Source organism: Typopeltis vanoorti, chromosome 21, assembly GCF_054136105.1.
Source record: "Typopeltis vanoorti isolate ZY-2024b chromosome 21, IOZ_Tvanoo_1.0, whole genome shotgun sequence".
In the NCBI taxonomy this organism is placed as follows: Eukaryota; Metazoa; Arthropoda; class Arachnida; order Uropygi; family Thelyphonidae; genus Typopeltis; species Typopeltis vanoorti.
The window spans coordinates 94,530,815-94,551,560 of NC_143569.1; the positions used below are offsets into that span (position 1 = coordinate 94,530,815).

Sequence of the window (20,746 nt, forward strand, 5' to 3'; positions counted from 1 at the left end):
TGTTTTCAGCACAAGTACCATAAGTGCAGGTCAGGTTGAAAGAGCAGTAGACATAGTAGGAATTAGGTGTGCAAATGCAAGCGAAGGTGAGACAGAGGATAGGAAGAGGGAAAATAAAAGTGAAGCGCAGAAGAATGCTAGTATGGATGGCATGAAGAAAGAAAAGTTGGCTGTAATGAGAGAGAGAGAGAGAGAGCACAAGAGTGAGAGTGCAGAAATGTCTAGTGAGTAGTATGACTAAGAAGAGAGAAAGAGAGAGAGGAAGATGATGTGTGAGAAAAAAGAAAGGAATGCTAGAGTAAGGAGAGACTTTTCTATGGCAATTCCATGATAAGAGGAGTGCTTGATGAGAGTGTGATGAAATTGTGGATGCACAGAGCAAAGTAAAGAGTTGATTGCTTTGGCAGGTTCAAAAAAATTATTTGAAGGAAGACAAGTATGGTGTGAGGAAGGGTTACTGAAAGTAGCAACATTGAAAAGTGAGAGAGAGAGAGAGAGCGAGTCTATTGCCAAGGTATTATAAAGGTTTGTTGAGAAGGAGCACAATGGTTGCAAATGAGTCCATTCATAATGTTATATAGCAGAAACGATATGGAGTGAATTTAATGGACAAAATGATCTATATAAGGCAGATGGTTTGCTTGAATTGGTTTAGTGTTTGGTGAAAAAATGGTGCTGAATGGAGTGAGACTGGAGGTGTAAAATAGTATTGCAGGTAACAAATCAGAATGGAATAGTTAATATGAAGTGTAATGATAGTTGTGGGCTTAGGAAGTCTACTGTATTTTATATACATTAATTCCATATGCATTTGGAACAAAGGGGAAGAGTTTTTTTTTGGGCATTGGGGCATTGGTTAGTTCTTCTTGGCTGAAAGTTATTGAAATTAATGAGATATGGCTGATAGAAGATGATATAATTATTGGGATAGACTAATATTTTCAGGGAGGATAGTAAGAGAAAAGGATGGGAAGGAATATTGCTAATGATAGCAGATGAACTGCAGCCTAAAAGAGTATGTGTTTAGCAGTGAAAGCAGCAGTATAGTTTAGGGATCAAATGAGATGGAGGCCAAGGTCAGAATATACAGTTGGCTGCTGCTATAAGCTATTAGGTGCAAAGGATGATGGATAGTGTGCAATGACAAATCAGCTCAATTAGTGAATGGTGAGTAATTATTATGGGGAACAGACTGGAAGGAGGAAAGGAAAATGGGTGGAAGGAAATGTCATTAGTGCAATTACCGAGGAATAATTACCTGAGGCAGCATGTAATAGAGGGTAACTGCATCAGAGAAATTGTCTGTAACCAAGATGTCCACATTGCCACCAACTGGCAAGAGTGATCATTTAGCTTGACTTGGGAAAAGGAAATTAATAACAGAGTTGGTCATTATGACAAACTCAGGAGAGAGACTCCTGGAGCCATATTGGAGATGTTTGAAGGAAGTAACAGTAGCATACTGAATACCTAGAGTCAGGAGGATAAATTAAGCATGAGTTAAACAAATGTGTAGCTTCATTAAGCAGGATGTGCAAAAAAAAAAAAAAAAAAAAGTTTACATGAATTTAAAAAGAATGGTACAGTTGCTGAATGCAGAAGTGAATATGTCAGTAGACAAGAAAGGACTGAGATGTGGAGGGGAATTTTATGCTGGTATTACTTGTTGAAGAATTCAGATAAACTATTATGTTGTTTATGAAATTCCAGAAATATCCAAAATAAGTGGAACATAACTGTTGCAATGATCGAGTTTATTCACTTAAAGATTGTCAGAATAATTGAAACTGTTGCTAGATAGAAGTGCAGTGTGGGATACAAGCAAGAGATCAGAAGGCTGGATGAGAACAACATCCTGATAGGAAAAAGATATGGAGAAGTATAATTTTTATTTTTTTTGGGGGGGGGGGGGAGAAGAGAGCAGAAAGTGAGGTCCATCCAAGGTGGAGATGCAAGGAGCAAAAATAGAAGTATTTTAGAGGCTCTATGGTATGAAGTGCAAAGTTGGACAGGATGAATTATTTAGTAGTTGGATGTAGCTATAGACTTAGTAATAGAAGGGCACTGATAAGGAAAAATGTATAAGCAAATTAGCCTAATGAATTAGATAGTCTGTAAGGTTTGCTATCCAGGAGAGAATGAGCAAGATAATTCATGCTTTGAATATGAGGAGGAAATGAGCAGAGAATCAGTGGTGGTTGTGGGGATAAATGATTCAAGTGGACATAAGGAGAAGTAAGAGCAAATATCAGGAGATTATTGAGAAGAGTGAAAGATAACAGTATAGTGGGAAAGGATGTCAGCATGTTGCTGAGGTATGACAATGATAAGTTGAGATAGAAAGCCAGAATCATGAATGGTATGTTAGTGGGGCTATGTGCAGAGAAGGAAATACAGCTTGTGGATATGGCATGTATTTGAGGAAAGAAGGAATTATACAGACATGATGGATTGCATTTGAATGTCTTTGGAGTGAGTGTACTGGAGAAACTGTTGCTAGATGGAAGTGCAGTGTGTGACGCAAGCGAGTGGTACTGAAGAGAACAGAAGTGCTTGGCAGAGGAAACAGTAACAGTTTGAGAGATGAAATGAGAATGGGAACACAAGAGGAATAGGGAGAGTGGATATTAGGAGTAATAGCAAATTAACCTAAAAATGGAATAGATCAGGGGAAGTTGAGACTGAGTGGATATATGTGGTAAGTGGTGATAAAGGTGACTGGGCAAGGGCAGGTGTGGTGGAGAAATAACAACCAGCAAGTGGTTTGGGTAGGACAGGTTATAGACCTAAAAGTGAACTGCTGCGTTTATTTAAAAATGCCAGAAATATCAGAAATAAGAGAGATGAAATGGATTCATTGATTGAGTTTATTTGCACCAAAATCATTAGAATAAGTGAAATATGGTGGAATGAAGATGATATCCTAACAGGAATAGAAATGGAAGGGAGCATTGTTTTTTTGCAAGGATAGAAAGGACAAGAAGGGAGGGGAAGTGCTGCCGATGATGGCAGGAGAATTATGTCCACATAAAGGTAGACATGAAAGTACAATAACCCCCGACTTACATAATACGCGACTTAAGTAAATTTGCAGTTACGTAATAAATCTCGAAAATTACAACTACTAGCGCATATGAACATGATTGCAGCTTTTGCATCTTTGACATCCATTGCAGTATGCAACAACATAATGTTAACCAGACTCTGCATTCACAGCAAATGTAATGAATAGTAACAGGTTACTGGTAAACGCTGAGAGCAGTAGAGGGCAAGTGCGCAAAAGCCGTAACATTAAAACTGAAACCTACCAATTAGAAATAAGGACTCCATAAACAATTCCTACTTTCCCTGACCCATCAGTAGTCCATGCCTCGCACGGTTAGTTTAGTCACTTGTTTATCACCATTAGTGTTCGTTGTTTATTTACCCTTAAAATGGATTCAAAACACAAAACCGAACGTGCTGGTAATAAACCAAAAAAAAAAAAGGTCTGCAGTTACTTTAGAAGAAAAGTTGAAAATAATTCGTATGTATGAAGATGGGAAAATTATATCAACAATAGCTCGAGATATAAATCGACATTGTTAAAATTGCATTGTTAAAAGCATGAAAGGTGTGGTAACGTTGAAGAGCACAATCATTACCAAGAAGAGGCTGGGCCCGATTTCAGAGATGGAGAAATTGTTGTCTCACTGGATCGAGGATCTGACACAGAGCGGATACAGTTGAGTTTTCTGATTATCCAGGAAAAGGCTAGGTCTTCACATAAAGATTTACAAGAGAAGGCCAGCATCATGGACATGGAGAGTGCATTTAAAGCTAGTGCTGGATGGTTCGAATGATTCATGAAGCATACAAATCTACACAGCATCAAAGTCACGGGTGAGGCAGCAAGTGCAGATACAGACGTGGCAAGTAAATTTCCCGAACTTCTGGCAGAAATAACTGAGGAGGGGGAATGTTGACAAAATGGCTCTGTTTTGGAAGAGGATGCCAACACAGGGACATTTATTGCAAAAGAGGAAAAATCTATGCCTGAATTCAAGGTCGCAAAAGATCAGATCACTGTTATGATTGGCAGCAACACTTCAGAGGACTTGAAACTTAAACTGCTTACAGTGTACTATTCCCAGAGACCACAGGCCTTTAAGAACATTGACCCAAGTAGGCTGCCCGTAATCAGGAAATCCAATACCAAGGTTTGGGTTACACATGCTGGTCGCAGACTGGTTTAATAATCACTTCATTCCCCAGGTGAAGGAATATTGTGCCAAGAAAGGAATCCCGTTTAAAGTGCAAGCCACCCAGAAGAGTTGGATGACTTTCATTCTGACGTAAAAGTTGTTTACCTGCCTCCTAGAACCACCGCACTATTGCAACCTATGGATCAAGGCGCTATTGCGACTTTCAAAGCCTACTATCTGCGGCGTATGTTTTCCCAAGCAATCAAAAACCATTGATAGTGGTGAGGGCATTACTCTACGTGATTTCTGGAAGAATTATAATATCCTTAACGCTATCAAAAACATCGGGGTGGCATGGGATGAAGTCAAGCGGACAACAATGAACGCTGTGTGGAAGAAACTCTACCCAGAAATGGTGCAAAATCATTTAAAGGAAGGAGAGCAGACAATGACTGATATGGTTGTTGAGCTGACACAAGAATTACAGCAAGCGATGGAGATGTGTGTGCAACTGGCAGAGCAATTAGAGCAGGAAGTGGATAACGTTGACGAGCTTTTTTTGAGTCACAATGAAGAGCTTACTAATGATGACCTTATTCAGTTGGAGAGATTCCGAAATTCCGAAGAAAATACTATGCCGATTGAACCGCCAACTCCGGATGTTAACAAATTTACAACAAAGGGACTAGCCGAGGCTTTTAACCTAATAGACACGACACTAGCAAAATTAGAATCGATGGATCCGAACACCGTGCGGTTCGAGAATGTTAGCCGCCATATCCATTCTGATATGTCTAGCTACAACACTATCTACGATCACAAAAAGCATGTGACCACACAATCTACTCTAGACATGTTTGTGAGATGCCGCTCGCAACAACGTCAAGATGACAACTCAGACGACCCCGACTATTATCAATATTACAGGCAACTCCAAGGAGTAGACAGACTCATGGAGGGAGGCCCTAACATCATGTCAAGAACAACTATTCCTCTTTCACATAGTATCTATTCATACCTCGCCTTAAACTCATTCACGGTCATAGCACCCACAACAGACTCTGGCAGCTTATTTCACTCATTTACCACTCTCCAAGTAAAGAACATAGGTCTAACACCCCTGTTAACCACATTTTTGCCGGCTTCCATGCATGGCCCCTAGTCCTCACACCACCAGCCCTATTCTCAAAAATATCTTCTGGATTAATCTCATAGAAACCCTTCAGTAATTTGGATGTCTCAATCATATCACCGCTTTTCCACCTATCAACCAATTTTTGCAACCCACAAATCTTCAATCTGTTCTCATAAAGTTCATTCCACAGACCTGCCACCATCTTGGTCACTCGTCTCTGGATCCTCTCCACCTCCTCCCCATCAAGAAGAAACCCTGGCGCCCATATCTAGGCATAGAAGTCCAGATGGGGTCTTATCAGGGCTCGATATAGAGGAACAATAACTCGTTTGTCTCTGCTCGTTAAAGTATTTTTCAGTAACCAAGTGATTTGATGAGCTGTTTTAGCCACTTTTGCAATGTGCTCCCCTAAACTTCAACTCCCTATCCACCAACACTCCCAAATCCCTGGCCTCATCACTCTCCTAGAGTACGGTTACATCAATGTGATATACTGCTGCTAATCTTTTCACTCCAAATTGCATAACCTTACACTTTCCCACATTAAATTGACATCCATTTTTCCTAGCCTAGTCCTCTAAACTATCCAAATCATCCTGCAAAATTTTGACATCCTGTGCACTCACAATTGCTCTACCCAACTTTGCATCATCAGCAAACAAGTGAACACTTCCTCTCAGATCCTTTCCTATATCATTAATGAACAAATTGAAAAGTAGTGGTCCAAGAACAGAACCCTGCGGCAGACCACTAGTCACAAGCCGTCTTTTGGACTCCACTCCTGAATAAACCACTCTTTGGTATCTCTCCATCAACCACCCTCCTATCCATCTCACCAACCCTATATCCATCCCTATGTGCTCCAGTTTACTGATTAGAGTTCCATGTGGTATCCTATCAAAGGGCTTGGCAAGATCCAGGAGAATCACTGAAAACCCATTACCCTTATCCAGTTCAGTCGTTACTGTGTTATAAAACGTGAGCAAAATACTGAGGCATGATCTACCCTTCACAAAACCATGTTGTCCCCATACAGTATCCCATTTTCATCTATTCAATCCTGTATTCTTCTCTTGACTAGTTTCTCCAAGACCTTGACAACGATTCCTGATATGCTAATCGGTCGGGAATTTACAACAGCAGTCTTGGAACCTCTTTTATGCAGTGGAACTATTTTCCCCTCTTTCCACCCCCTTGGGACTAACCCAGACTCAAGACTAAAATTAAACAAAATAGTCAAGGGCACTGACAATTCTTTAGCCACTTCACGTACGACATGAGCTAGACTTGGACTATGCTCAGCCTTCAACATCGAGAGGGGGTAGAAGTTGCCAGCGAACAACATTTCTCTTCACAACCATTCACCACCAGCGCTGATTCTCCCACTACAGAGCTAAATTAGCTGTCACAAGACATTTTTTTATTTGAAAAGTGTTATTTCAGTTTGTTTTTATATTCTTTTATATATTTTTCATACTTTTATAGTTTATATCTGAGTAAATACTGCTGCATGATGTTTCCTTTATAAAATAATACTGTGTAAATAATATACTGTACATATCTGTATATATACATACATATAATAATAATAAATATTGCAGTTTCTTACGAAGTTACACTCAAGCAATTTACAAATTTGGCTTACGTAAAATTCAAGTTACGTAAAGGTTTACGGAATGCATTACTTACGTAACTTGGGGGGTTACTGTACATTAAAATCAGGAATCATAAAACCACTGAAATAGATAAACATGTATATCTTTACTCAAAGCAGAATTTTTTGGTCTGATATCCAAGCTATTTTCTGTGCTGGTTACAATAAGTCAAAACAAACAAATTAGCAGAGAATGTTTAAATTTCAGTGTAACAAAGTTTACGCCTTGCAGATGACATCATTCTTTTAGCAAAAAATAAAGAAGCTCAGGAAATGCTAACTGACATTGATAAAGAAAGCAGAGAAAAAGTTTAAAGATTAATTTAATTAAAATATATTGCACACAAATCTGGTTATCTGGATTCCTTGGAAATCTAGAAAAGGTGGGAAGGATCAAGAGATAGGTGACCAAGATGGTGCCAAGTCTATGGAATGTTCCTTATGAGGAGAGACTGAAGATCTGTAGGTTACAAAAATTGAGAGATAGGAGGAAAAGGAGAGGAGTATGATAGAAATATGTTACTTAATGGTTGTTATAGGATTGACAAAGATGAAATTTTTCACTACATGACTAGTACAGGGAGAACTAGGGGTCATCCCTGGAAATCAAGAAACAGTTAATTTAGCAAGGGAGTGAGGACTAGATTTTTTGCTTAAAGAGTGGTGAATGAGCTCAAAGCAAGGTATAATAGGTTGAAAGTTTATTTTTCACTTGGTTAGACTATAATAAATTTAGTTTAATTCTTTATCCAAGTGTGAGCAAACAAAGTTTGCACCTGAAAAGATCTTCAGGACTGGGGTAAGGTAGTACAACACCGGGAAACTCGTAGTAAAGGTGGACTAAGCTAACATCACTCCTATATTGAAAAACATATCTCCTTGAGGACATGTATAATGTTATGCATTAAAGTCAAACTTTGTTTGCTCACACTTGGATAAAGGATTAAACTAAATTTATTATAGTCTAACCAAGTGAAAAATAAACTTTCAACATCTTTCTCTAAATCCAGAGTAATTTAATAAAAAGGTGGCACACTGTTTGGCAACTCCTATAGGTAAAGATGACCTGCCATTGCTACTGCCTGGTATCTCCACCTCTGGGCCTGGCTCCCACTGAAGAGACCTCAATAAAGGTCGAAACTAGTCTGGGTAGTGGCCCTTCCCTTAATGCATAACATTATACATATCTGCAAGGAGATGTGTTTTGCATTATAGGAGATGTTTCTTGGTCCACCTTTGCTACGAGTTGCCCAGTGTTGTACTAGCTTACCTCAGTCCTAAAGATATGTTCAGGCGCATACTTTGTTTGCTTACACTTGGATAAAGGATTAAACTAAATTTATTATTGTATAATAGGTATTGTGCAAAATGCACAAAATGGTTAGTATTTGGTTTCCGGATTGTTAGTGGACCTCCCGCATTGAGTCTACAGACTCCATGGAGGCATCCACGATAATGATAATACAACCAAAAATTAACAGATAATCATATTGAAATTGCAGATGACTAACTGATTGACCTTGGTCAGTTAGTCTTAAGGAAAAGCAAGATAAAGAAATAAGTAGAATAATCACACAAGGAAACAAAGCATTTTGGTCACACAAAGATTATCTATTAGGAGATTTACTTATATGTCAAAAGAAAGCTCTTTAATATATGCATTATTACAGTGTTTACCTATGGAAGTGAGACAATGAATGATGTATTCACCATAAGCATCTATATAGTACAAATCAGAATTACATATGAGCAACAATTAAAAATCAGGAAGGCGGTTGCATGTGTGGCCAAAGAGCCTTGGAGAAAAGAATGCTCCACATAACAAAAAAAAAAGGGATAGAATAAGAAATACTAGAATTAGAGAGAGATAACTGGAGTGGAATATATTGTAAAGTGTTGCAAAGCATGAAAATGAAGATGGGCTGGACATATTAGTTTAGGAGACTGCCAGACATAAGGTGGAAAACACAGCGTGATAAAGGTGGATGCTCCAAGAGGAGGTGAGAGCATGTGTAGGCAGAAAAGGAATGGGATGACCAGGGATCAAGAGGAAACAGTTGGAATTGAAAAGGGTTAAGAAATGAAGAAGCAGAAAGGGAAATGGCCCCAGTCGAGCATAGAGAGATCACATCGAGTGAGTGGTATCAGTGGAACTAGCTGTAGATCCAGAAATGAGCTGTTGTGTTTGTATACAAATGCTAGAAGTATAAGAAATAAGGCAGATGAAATGGTTGCATTAATTGCGTCTGTTCACCCAAAGATTTTCGGAATAAGTGAGACATGGTTGGAAGAGGATGACATCCTGGCAGGCAATGTTCTCTCTAAGCTGTGCGCATGTGCACATACACACGTTTTACAATTAGCGCACAAAGCAAAAAATACGTGCGCATTAGATTTTCAAGATGTAATTAAAATTTATTAATTAAAGAAGTTCCACCTAAACATTAACCTATAAATTCTTTAAAAAATACGGTAACTCGGCAATGCTCAAGCCTATGACCGAGCATTTTTTATTACATTCTCTTTTTATTACTAACCCTATTTGAGGCTAGCGATTTGATGCCAAAGTGAAAGGGGGTGTGGCTTAAATGTGTAATTTTTAAGTAGCATATAGAATGGCGCACAGTTTGTTTACATCTCAGGCCTGACTCATGGAAAATTCCCAAACGTGATTGGCTGGTCAAATTAGTTCAAGATCATGATGAATTAAAACAATGGTTTCATAATTTTAATAAAAATAATTAAATACTTTTAAAAACTTAAATTAGAGTACAATTAAAAATATTGTAGCATTTCAAAATGCTCTAATTTTTAAAAGGAATTTTAAAATAGTAGACTAAATAATAACATTCTTGTACATGCATTGACATACAACCAAGTTAATTAAATCTAGCCTCTAGGCATATCTTTTAGCTCTTGTGTTGCCCTTGGCAATGTTTAGTGTTGGTTCAGCTTTTGCCTTGCCAAGTTATTCAGTGAATAGTGTACATTTGTAAATTTATAAAAACAATAAAAAACATTCTTCAAATAACAAAATTGCAAAAAGCTGATGCACCATGTCAAATTCAAATGTAATGGGAATATTTTATTATGTATGTTAGAGTTATTTGCAAAGTTAGAAAATTTAATTAAAGGCAATCAGTCACTAGTGTTATTTTTTTTTTTATTTTTTTTTTTTAGTTTATTTCTTACTTCTAATCAGATAAATATTAAATACATATAAAATATTTATGTTAGCTCTGTGATTGATGTCACACAACTTACTTGGTGATGGTAATAATACAGTCTGTATCGTGTTGGCCTAGCATGCGTGAAGTCCCCGGATCGAGTCCTCCCCAAAGCTTGTGAATCGTGATTTCCGAGTGTTTACTGGGGAGGCTACTGCCATCTGTGGGAACATGGTGGGGAGTTGGGGTGACCTGGCTAACATCCCATTGACACCAGAAGGTAAAGAGTGAACTAAAATCTTTTAACTTTTTTGCTTAAATGATCAGTATGGTGACTCATATGGGTGCACACATACTTTTCAAAAGAAGGCAAATTTTGCACACAAGCAAATTTCTGCGCACACTCACAGCAAAAAAATTAGAGAGAACATTGCTGACAGGAATAGAGATGGAAGGGTATGATGTGTTTCGTGAGGATAGAAGAGTAAAAAGGGAGGGGGAGTGCTACTGATGATAGAGAAAGAGTTATGTCCATACAAAGTAGAGATGCAAGATGGAAATAGTGCCAGTGGTTTTGAGGCAGTATGGTGTGAGATAGAGGTGAATGGAATCAAATACTTGGTGGGATGTTGTTATAGAACAGGTAATGTGGATGGTGGTGATAGTGAAATGTATAGTCAAATTAGCCAAGCAAATAAGAAAAGGGTGATCATTATGGGCAATTTTAATTATGGCAATATAGACTGGAATGATGAGATGAGATGGATCCGCTTGGTGTCGCACTGATTAGATCGTCGGCTTGTCGAGAGCTCCTGAAAAGATGAGTAGTATTTTGTGTTAACATTAGATATTTTACTAGAATTTTAAGTAGTACCGTTTGCTTTTTGTTTCTTGGTGTGCCTGTGCAATTTTTGCGTGTTTTCTGTTATTTTAATTATTATTTTTAAGAAAATATAGCGTACACATGGCACCGATAAAGAAAAAAATGGCGGCCAGGTCACCATGTTTGTTTAAGAGTTTTGATGTAAACGAATTTATGCAATGTGCTGTCTGTGAGAGGTATGCCTTGCGAAGAGCGGTGGGAGTCTGGTTAGAAAGTGATAGTGGAGTTAATGTGTAGAAAGTGTAAAGAGAATGAGGACTTCAAGCGTGTTTCGTGTGTTGAGAATGATATCGTTAACGATAGTCAGAATGTAGAAAATGGCGGTGAGAGAATTGCGTGGTTGTGCCAGATAGGTGTGAGAGCATTGCTGAAAGTGTAAATGAAGGTAGAAACACAGAAAGAATGAATGATTTGATCGATAATGAAAATGGTGAGATAAATGCGAGTAGCAAAATTGCCCGTTTGAATGGTGCGATACACAGAGCTAAAAGACAACTGGAGCGTATGGAAAAATGTGTGTTGAACGTACCGACAAATAACCGGCGGAAGTCTGAGACGGCAAATAATAGAATGTTCGTAAACATCAATAAAATGAAGGAGTGAGTGCTGTATGGGGATTCGTTATTAAGAGGCGTAATAATTGAAAGTTTAACGAAGTCGTACCAGCCGGGTGCAAACATAAAGGACATCAGTGAATCTATTCGACTGCAAAAACAGAGGGTGAAAGATGATAATCGTGGCAGGAACGAATGATTTGAAAGAGAACAAAATGGAAATGATAGAGGATGTGAGGGAGTTGTTTGAGGTAACAAAAGAGAAGAGTGAGAGAGTTAGAATGGTGAGTATCTTACCGCAGTATGACAGCAAAGTGTTTAGAAGAAGGGCCAGAATTGCCAATGACTTTATGCGTGGGTTATGTATGGAGAGTGGTGTGGAATTTGTGGATGTGTGGAATGAGTTCGATGAGCGAAAGGACTTATATATAAGATGGATGGGTTACATTTGAATGGAGTTGGTGTACGGAGACTTGAAAGAGTGTTGATGAATGATGTGGAAGTGGATGTACAGACTCAAGGAAACTAGATTTATTAAGAGGGGGGGTAGATATGCAGACTTTAGGGGGGCAGTTAAGTGTATGAATGAGTATATTATGCCCGAGCGAGTACAACGGACAACAAATCAGAATGGGATAGTTAGTATAAGGCATCAAAGTAGGGATGGGACAAATGGGCTTCTACGATTCATGTACACTAATGCCAGGAGTATTAGGAACAAGAAGGAAGAGTTTTTGGCCATGGTTGGCACTTCCAGGCCACAGGTTGCCGGTATTAGTGAAACATGGCTGACAAAAGATGATAAAGCTAGTGGGATTGAATGCGACGGGTATAGTGTGTTCAGGAGTGACAGGGTGAATAAAAAGGGGGGAGGAGTGTTATTGATGATAGCTGATGAGCTTCAGCCAAGGAGTATAGAAGATGAACTGCAGGATGGGGAAAAAAGCACATTTGAGGCTGTTTGGTGTGAGATAGAATCTAGCAAAACAAAATATACAATTGGGAGCTGCTATAGACCGGGTGATGGAGTGGATGGTGGGGATAGTATGCATAAGCAAATAGAAGAAATGAGTGGAAGGAGGGTAATTATTATGGGTGATTTCAATTATGGTAACATTGACTGGAAAGAGGAGAGGGCACATGGGAGGAAGGAATTGGATTTTATGCGGTTATTAAGGGACAACTATCTGCAACAGCATGTAATGGAAAATACCAGGGGGCAGAGAGTGCTTGACCTGGTAATTGCATCTGAGAATTTGACTGTAACAAACATGACCATGTTGCCACCAATTGGTGAGAGTGACCATAAGTTCATGACTTGGGAGGTGGCTAAAGGAGTCGAATTTACAATTAAGACAGGGTACATGTGGAATTACCGGGCTGGTAAGTATGACAAGCTTAGGTGTGTGCTTGGCTCAATGCCATGGCATGTAAAACTGCAAGGGCTGGATGTTGATAGTGCATGGGAGGTGGTTAAGAACTGTTTGCAGGAGGCAATGGTTGACTGTATACCAAGAGTCCGAATAATAAATCAAGTAGGGGTTAAATGGATGAATAACACTATTAAGCTTGAGCTGCAAAAAAAGAAACAATTGTGGAGAGAATTTAAGGAGAACGGTGACCATCAGACGCAGGAACAGTATAAAGCTCAGGCCAGAATGGTAACAAGGGTGGTAAGAAAAGCAAAAGCAGATTATGAAAGAAAATTGGACACGCAGGCTAAAGAGAATCCCAAACAGTTTTTTCAATATGTTGAAAGTAAAAGGAAAAATGCTCATGGTAGAATGATCTTAAAAAATGCTAAGGGTAGGGAGGTAACCGAATCAGTTGATATTGTGGAATTACTGAGCGAGCACTTTGCAAGAGTATATCATTCAGGTGGTGACTTTGTAGGAATGGAAGAACCAACAACTTATACTGGAATTGTGATGAATGAAGTAGAGGTAACTAGTCTATTACAGAACCTCAATGTCAATACATCTGTAGGATTAAATGGTATACCAGCTCGTGTTGTACGTGAAGCGGCCAAAGAATTGTCAGTGCCCTTGACCATTTTGTTTAATTTGAGCCTCAGGACTGGGTCAGTCCCAAGGGGGTGGAAAGAAGGGAAAATAGTTCCACTGCACAAAGGTGGTTCCAAGGCTGCTGTTGAAAATTACTGGCCAATCAGCATAACAGGAATCGTTATTAAGGTCTTGGAGAAAATAGTCAAGAGGAAAATACAAGATTGGATAGAAGAAAATGGGATACTGTATTGGGGACAGCATGGTTTTGTGAAGGGTAGGTCATGCCTCAGTAACTTGCTCACGTATTATAACACAGTGACGGCTGAGCTGGATAAGGGTAATGGGTTTACAGTGATTCTACTGGGCCTTGCTAAGGCCTTTGACAGGATACTGCATGGAATTCTAATCAGTAAATTGCAGCATATGGGAATGGACATAGGGTTGGTGAGATGGATAGGAGGGTGGTTGACGGAGAGATATCAGAGAGTGGTTTACTCAGGAGTAGAGTCCACAAGACGGCCTGTGACTAGTGGTGTGCCACAAGGATCTGTTCCTGGACCACTGCTGTTTAATTTATATCATTAATGATATAGGAAAGGATCTGAGAGGAACAGTTCATTTGTTTGCGGATGATGCGAAGTTGGGTAGGGCAATAGTGAATGCAGATGACTTCAAAATTTTGCAGGATGATTTGGATAGATTGGAGGTCTGGGCTAAGGAGAATGGATGTCAATTTAATGTGGCAAAATGTAAGGTTATGCATTTTGGAGTGAAAAGATTGGTGGCAGTTTACTGCATTGGTGGAACCGTGCTCCAGGAAATTGATGAGGCACGAGATTTAGGAGTGTTGGTGGATAAGGAATTGAAATTTAGGGGACACATTGCAAAAGTGGCCAAATCAGCTCATCAAATCACTTGGTTGCTGAAGAATACGTTGACAAGCAGAGACAAGCAGATTATTGTTCCTCTGTATCGAGCCTTGATAAGACCCCATCTCGAATACTGTGCTCAGATTTGGTCACCTAGGTTTCTTCTTGATGGAGAGGAGGTGAAGAGGATCCAGAGGCGAGTGACCAAGATGATAGCAGGTCTGTGGAATGAACCTTATGAGAACAGGTTGAGGATTTGTGGGTTGCAAAAATTGGTTGATAGGCAGAGGAGGGGAGATATGATTGAGACATTCAAATTACTGAAGGGTTTCTATAAAATTAATTCAGAAGATATTTTTGAGAACAGGGCTGGTTGTGGGAGGACTAGGGGACATCCATGGATACTGGGCAAAAGTGTGTTTAGTAAAGGTGTTAGAGCTGGGTTCTTTACTTTTAGAGTAGTGAATGAGTGGAATGCGCTCCCTGAGTCTGTGGTGGATGCTGTGACAGTGAATGAGTTTAAGGCGAGGTATGGATAGATACTGTATGAATGTCGAATAGTTGTGATGAATATGATTTGGGGCCTCCCTCGATGAGTCTAATGACTCCCTGGAGTTGCCCGTAATAATGGTAATAGTAATAATAATAATAATAATAATAGCAACTAGAAGAAAAGAATTAACAGCACCACAAACACTTTTAACAACAAAGATGTTTTATTAACGCTTATATTTCGCTGATTTTCAACTCAGCATCATCAGTGCACAACACACATGTAAACGCGACAGTGAGTGAGTTTAACAATATAATTGCAAAAGACAAAAGATCTAAAGTCCTATTTTTGGCGGCCTCTAATGGGAAAAAAAAAAAAAAAAAAACGCAGTTATCCAGGAGTTTTTCTTAGGATAACCGTCTCCCAAATTTTTGGCAAATTAATGCAACCATATTTGTTAAGGTTGGGAGAATTCTTCAAAGCCATTGCTGACTCAAAAAATAATCTTTCAGATCTATAACGACACCTAAATAGCACATTCGTTTTCCTCCATCTAATCCTGTGTGAAGGAGTGTCCAAAGCGTGGTCTGCCAGTCCCGACTCTGCCCTCCCCTAATACACAAGAATACAACATGACCATTTCTATTCCCTATATCAGAGGTACATCAGAAAAGATAGCCAAAATATTGTTGAAACATGGCCTTCGCACCACTTTCAAATCTGATGTCAAGCTGGCAACTCTGATCTGCTCGCCTAAGGATAAACTTCACCCTTTAGCACACCCAGGAGTGTATGAAGTTCCGTGTGACTGTGATTTAGCCTATGATGGGCAAACAGGAAGATCAGTGAACATCCGCCTGGAAAAAAATGAAAGATATATTCGCTACTATTACTATGGCAAGTAGGGACTGGCAGACCACGCTTTGGACACTCCTTCACACAGGATTAGATGGAGGAAAACGAATGATCTGAAAGATTACTTTTTGAGTCAGCAATGGCTTTGAAGAATTCTCCCAACCTTAACAAATATGGTTGCATTAATTTGCCAAAAATTTGGGAGACGGTTATCCTAAGAAAAACTCCTGGATAACTGCGGTTTTTTTTTTTTTTTCCCCCCGTTAGAGGGTGCCAAAAATAGGACTTTAGATCTTTTGTCTTTTGCAATTATATTGTTTCACTCATTCACTGTCGCGTTTACACGTGTGTTGTGCTCTGATGATGCTGAGTTGAAAATCAGCGAAATATAAGCATTAATAAAACATCTTTGTTGTTAAAAGTGCTTGTGGTGTTGTTAATACCGTGAAAAATAAGTCATGAATAACCATCAACACCTAAGCTTATCTGTTAGATAGAAGAAAAGAAAATGAGTTTCTTGAGTTTTTGAGGGATAACTACCTCAGACAGTATGTAATAGAGGGCACACGAGGATTAAGGGTCTTGGATTTGGTCATCTCATCAGAGGATGTAATTATAAATGAGGTGTCAAATTATCCACCAATTGGTGAGAGTGACCATGAGGCGATTACCTGGGTGGTTGCCAGCAGTGCAAGGATCCCTGTGAGAAAAGGGTATATGTGGAACTACAAGGGGGGTGATTATGAAGAGCTCAGGAGACAGCTTGTGGGTGTAGTGTGGAATGAGGAGTTAGCTGGAAAAGAGGTCAATGCAGCTTGGGGGATTTTCAAAAACTATCTAGTAGATGCAATGTCTAAATGTATTCCAAGGGTGAGAAGGTTAAATAAGGTAGGTGTGAGATGGATGAATAAAGAGATTAAGCATGCGATACAGAGAAAAACGGCATTGTGGAAACAGCATAAGAGAAGTGGAAATAACCAATATCATGAGGTCTACAAAGACCAGGCAAGGAGGGTGACTTGGTTGGTGAGAGTAGCTAAAGAGAGGTATGAACAGCAGTTGGCTAATGAAGCCAAAAAGAATCCTAGGGAGTTCTTTCAATATGTAGCCAGCAAAAGAAAGAATGATTATGGAAGGATGACATTGTTTGGAGAAAATGGTATAAAGACAGCTGTTGCAGAATGTGTAGTGGAGATACTTAATGAGCAGTTCATAAAGATCTTTCAATCTTGTGAATGTGACTTCATGGAGAGATTGAGAGTAGTTGATGATGGGGAGGAGAGGCTGACTGGAAGTGAGCAAGAGGTTTTTGGGGAGTTGGGTAAACTAAATGTAAATAAGGCTGTGGGACTTGATAATATATCACTGCATATTCTGAAGGAATGTGCCAGGGAGTTGACACTTGCCTTGACATATTTTTTTAATACGAGTCTTGCACTTGGTCAAGTTCCTAAAGAGTGGAAGGAGGGCAAGATTGTGCCACTTCATAAAGGAGGTGATCGAAATCAAGCATCAAACTATAGGCCTATCTGTGTGTCAGGTGTTGTGGTTAAGTTGTTGGAGAAGCTTGTGAGAACTGGCGATACTCAGTTGTTATATTTAAACATTCTATTTTGTTTCGACTTGTGTAACAAGCAAACAACGACCTCATTACCAAGAACACACACAATTTACAGACATAAAATATTGTTGTTGGTGTGATGGGTGGTAGATGCCATTGATGGTAGTTGTGCATAATACGAGAATTAAGTAGTAGGGGAGATGGTTAGATGTGTCTAGCAAAGTGGAATAGAGTGCCGTCCGTCAATTAGTTATTGAACTCCTTGGAGGTATCATGTAATAATAATAATAATAATAATAATAATAATAATAAGTTGTTTATTGATAAATTTATTCTGTATACCTCCACCTTATGTGCAATTAAATTCTAGCAAAATTAGAGATAATAAACACAAAAATTATCAACATGCAAAGTCAAATGACTATCTGACAGCATTTATGTCATAAAATTCTCTAACAGAATAGATGCTAGAAACATTAATAAAATCTACATTTTATTTCAGTAATATTTTTATATGTTAATGTTTTGATTAAAACATGAGCATATTAATGTTAATATACTGGTATAATAAAACTCTTCTGTAATTAATATACTGCTATTAATTAATTAAACTAATTTGAATTATTTAGAGTCAATCAAGGTAACTAAATGCCATGAGACAATTGTATTATGCCTGTCAAATATGTGTGTGTATTCACTATCCAGTTTTATGTTAAAGATACCAAGCAATTTTAAACCTGGTTTTACTCCATTTTTTCCCAAGTAAGCAAACAGACAAAATGTCAAGTTTGCGCCTGCAATTGATGCAAGACTAACTGATCCTGCAGGTAGTGCAAGACCAAGGCAACTCGTGGTAAAGGTGGAGCAAGCTCTGATCACTAACCTTAATATTTACCCTTAATGCCAAAACACATCTCCAAGAAGGGGATGTATGATGTTTTGTATTAAAGGCAGGGGGCCACTACCCAATGCCTTTAATACAAAACATCATACATCCCCTTCTTGGAGATGTGTTTTGGCATTAAGGGTAAATATTAAGGTTAGTGATCAGAGCTTGCTCCACCTTTACCACGAGTTGCCTTGGTCTTGCACTACCTGTGGGATCAGTTAGTCTTGCATCAATTGCAGGCGTAAACTTGACATTTTGTCTGTTTGCTTACTTGGGTCAAAAAATGGAGTAAAACCAGGTTTAAAATTGCTTGGTATCTTTAACATAATTATACCCAAGTTAAAAATACTTTCTACACTATCCAGTTTGTTTCCCACATACAAAATTCCTTAAGTGTTTTTTTCTACTTGAAGCTTAGTTAGCTATCAAAGACAGATTCTCAGCTTTTTTAACTGATCCTAAGTTTAATTAAGCATCATTTGATAAGATATTCCTCACATCCTTGATGAGATTTGAACTCGGGTTTTGCCACCGAAAGGATATATGTAGTTCTTCCAAACTTTGTAAAGAAGGTATTGAGAAAAGAAGTAATTAAGGTTGTCAAACAAGATAAAAATTTAATTCAGGGTCATATTCACGTTAATATACTGGTATAATAAAACTCTTCTCTAATTAATATACTGCTATTAATTAATTAAACTAATTTGAATTATAGGATACCACATGAAAGGTTGTTGCATAAACTGGAAAATATTGGATTGGAATATAAACTATTGACTTGGACAAGTCGCTAGCTGATGGACAAGTATGAGAAAGTGGTATATGGAGGGCATAAATATCCCAAATTTAAAGTGATGATCCCAGGGATCAGTTCTTGGACCATTGTTGTTTATTCTATAAATTAAAGATATTGGCAAGGAGATGTTGAATTGTTTGTTGATGTGCAAAAATAGGCAGAGCAATCAGGTATGTTACTGATTTGCAGCACGTGCAGAATGATCTGAATAAGCTGGAACAGCAAATGATCATTTGCCCACTGTTCTAGCCAGCCTGGTTGGCTGAGTGGTTAGCATATCCGCTCTCCAGCCAAAAGGCTGCGGGATTCGAATCCTGCCGTGGGCATGGATGTTTGTGCTTGTCTGTGAAAATACTAGTGGCAGTGGTCAGCGGTAGATGCTGTTGGTGTAGATGATGGTTGCAGTTGATGGAGTGGTGAAGAATCTTTAGTTGATGAAATGAGTACTTGAGACAGAGTTGTAGAGTAGGTGTCCTCCCTCGATGAATCTTTGGACTCCCTGGAGGTGTCAAATAATAATAATAATGGCTATCAATTCAATGTTAGCACATGTAAATGAACTTTGGTGTGATCAGATTTCTAATGGCATACTATATTAGGTAGGATTATGTTATAAGAATTGATGAGGCTAGGGATCTTGGAGTTATGGTGGATAAGAAATTGAACTTCAAAGTTCACATTGCAAAAACTGCAAATACAACTCGGAGGATATTCGTGATGTTGAAATGAACAATGATATTTAATGATAAGAAAGTCATTTTGCCTCTTTACAAGACTTTGGTATGACTGTACCTGGACTACTGTGAGCAGATTTCGTTTCCTGGGTTCCAAAAGGATAAAGAAGCCAAGGCGAGGGTGAAAAAGAAGAGTAACAAATACGATATTGGAATTATGGAATGTAGATTGTACGGATAGATAGAGAGTATGTGGCCTATAGACACTGGAAATGAGGAGAAAGAGGGATTTTTTATTTATTTGTATGGAGTTCTCTTGTTTCCCCCACTGTCCCTTAGGACTGGTTGACCCTCCTAATGAGGGATTAAGTGAGTATTTTATGACTGTAGATCTGTGTGTATTTATGAACCGGTTTGTCTGTTCTGAGAGATGAAAAACCAGAGTTTCTGGGTGAAAAAACCCTCTACCTCCATATGAGACCAGCTAACTTACCTTTAGTCAAAAGAGACCAGATAAAAATTCTTCACATTGTGGATGAGAATCGAACCCAGGTCTTTCTAGTCAAAGGGCTTTGTCTCTACCGACTAAGCAACGGAGGCTCAGAAAGAGGGATGATATGTTAATTCTATAAACTTCTGAAAGGGTATTAGAGACTATTGACTGATGAAATTTTTATTATATGGAAGCCAGGAAGAGTAACGTGAGCATCCACGGAAGTTAAGTTTGTGTGCAGTTAAGAAAGGGGTGAGAGCTATATTTTTCTTTCACATAGTGAGTGCATCCAGTATGAATGAGTTTAAGAGACAATATGACACCTGGTGTGAGTGATCTATGGCTTCACTTGATGAGTTCTTGAATTCCTGGAGGTCTTGGATAATAATAATAATAATAATAATGAAGAAAACTGATATTTGTTATACAGTTATATAAAAATTTCCATAATTTCCATAATAAATAATGCAAAAAAAAAATATATATATATATAAGACAACAAAATAAGTCCAAAATTGAGCCTAGCAGATAAT

General features: G+C 38.5%; 1 protein-coding gene across 1 annotated transcript in view; it reads right to left on the reverse strand.

The window, feature by feature from the left end:
* The window catches only part of LOC150095123 (glucose transporter type 1-like), a 407,241-nt gene that overhangs the window by 57,021 nt on the left and 329,474 nt on the right, over positions 1-20,746 (reverse strand). The window lies entirely within an intron of this gene.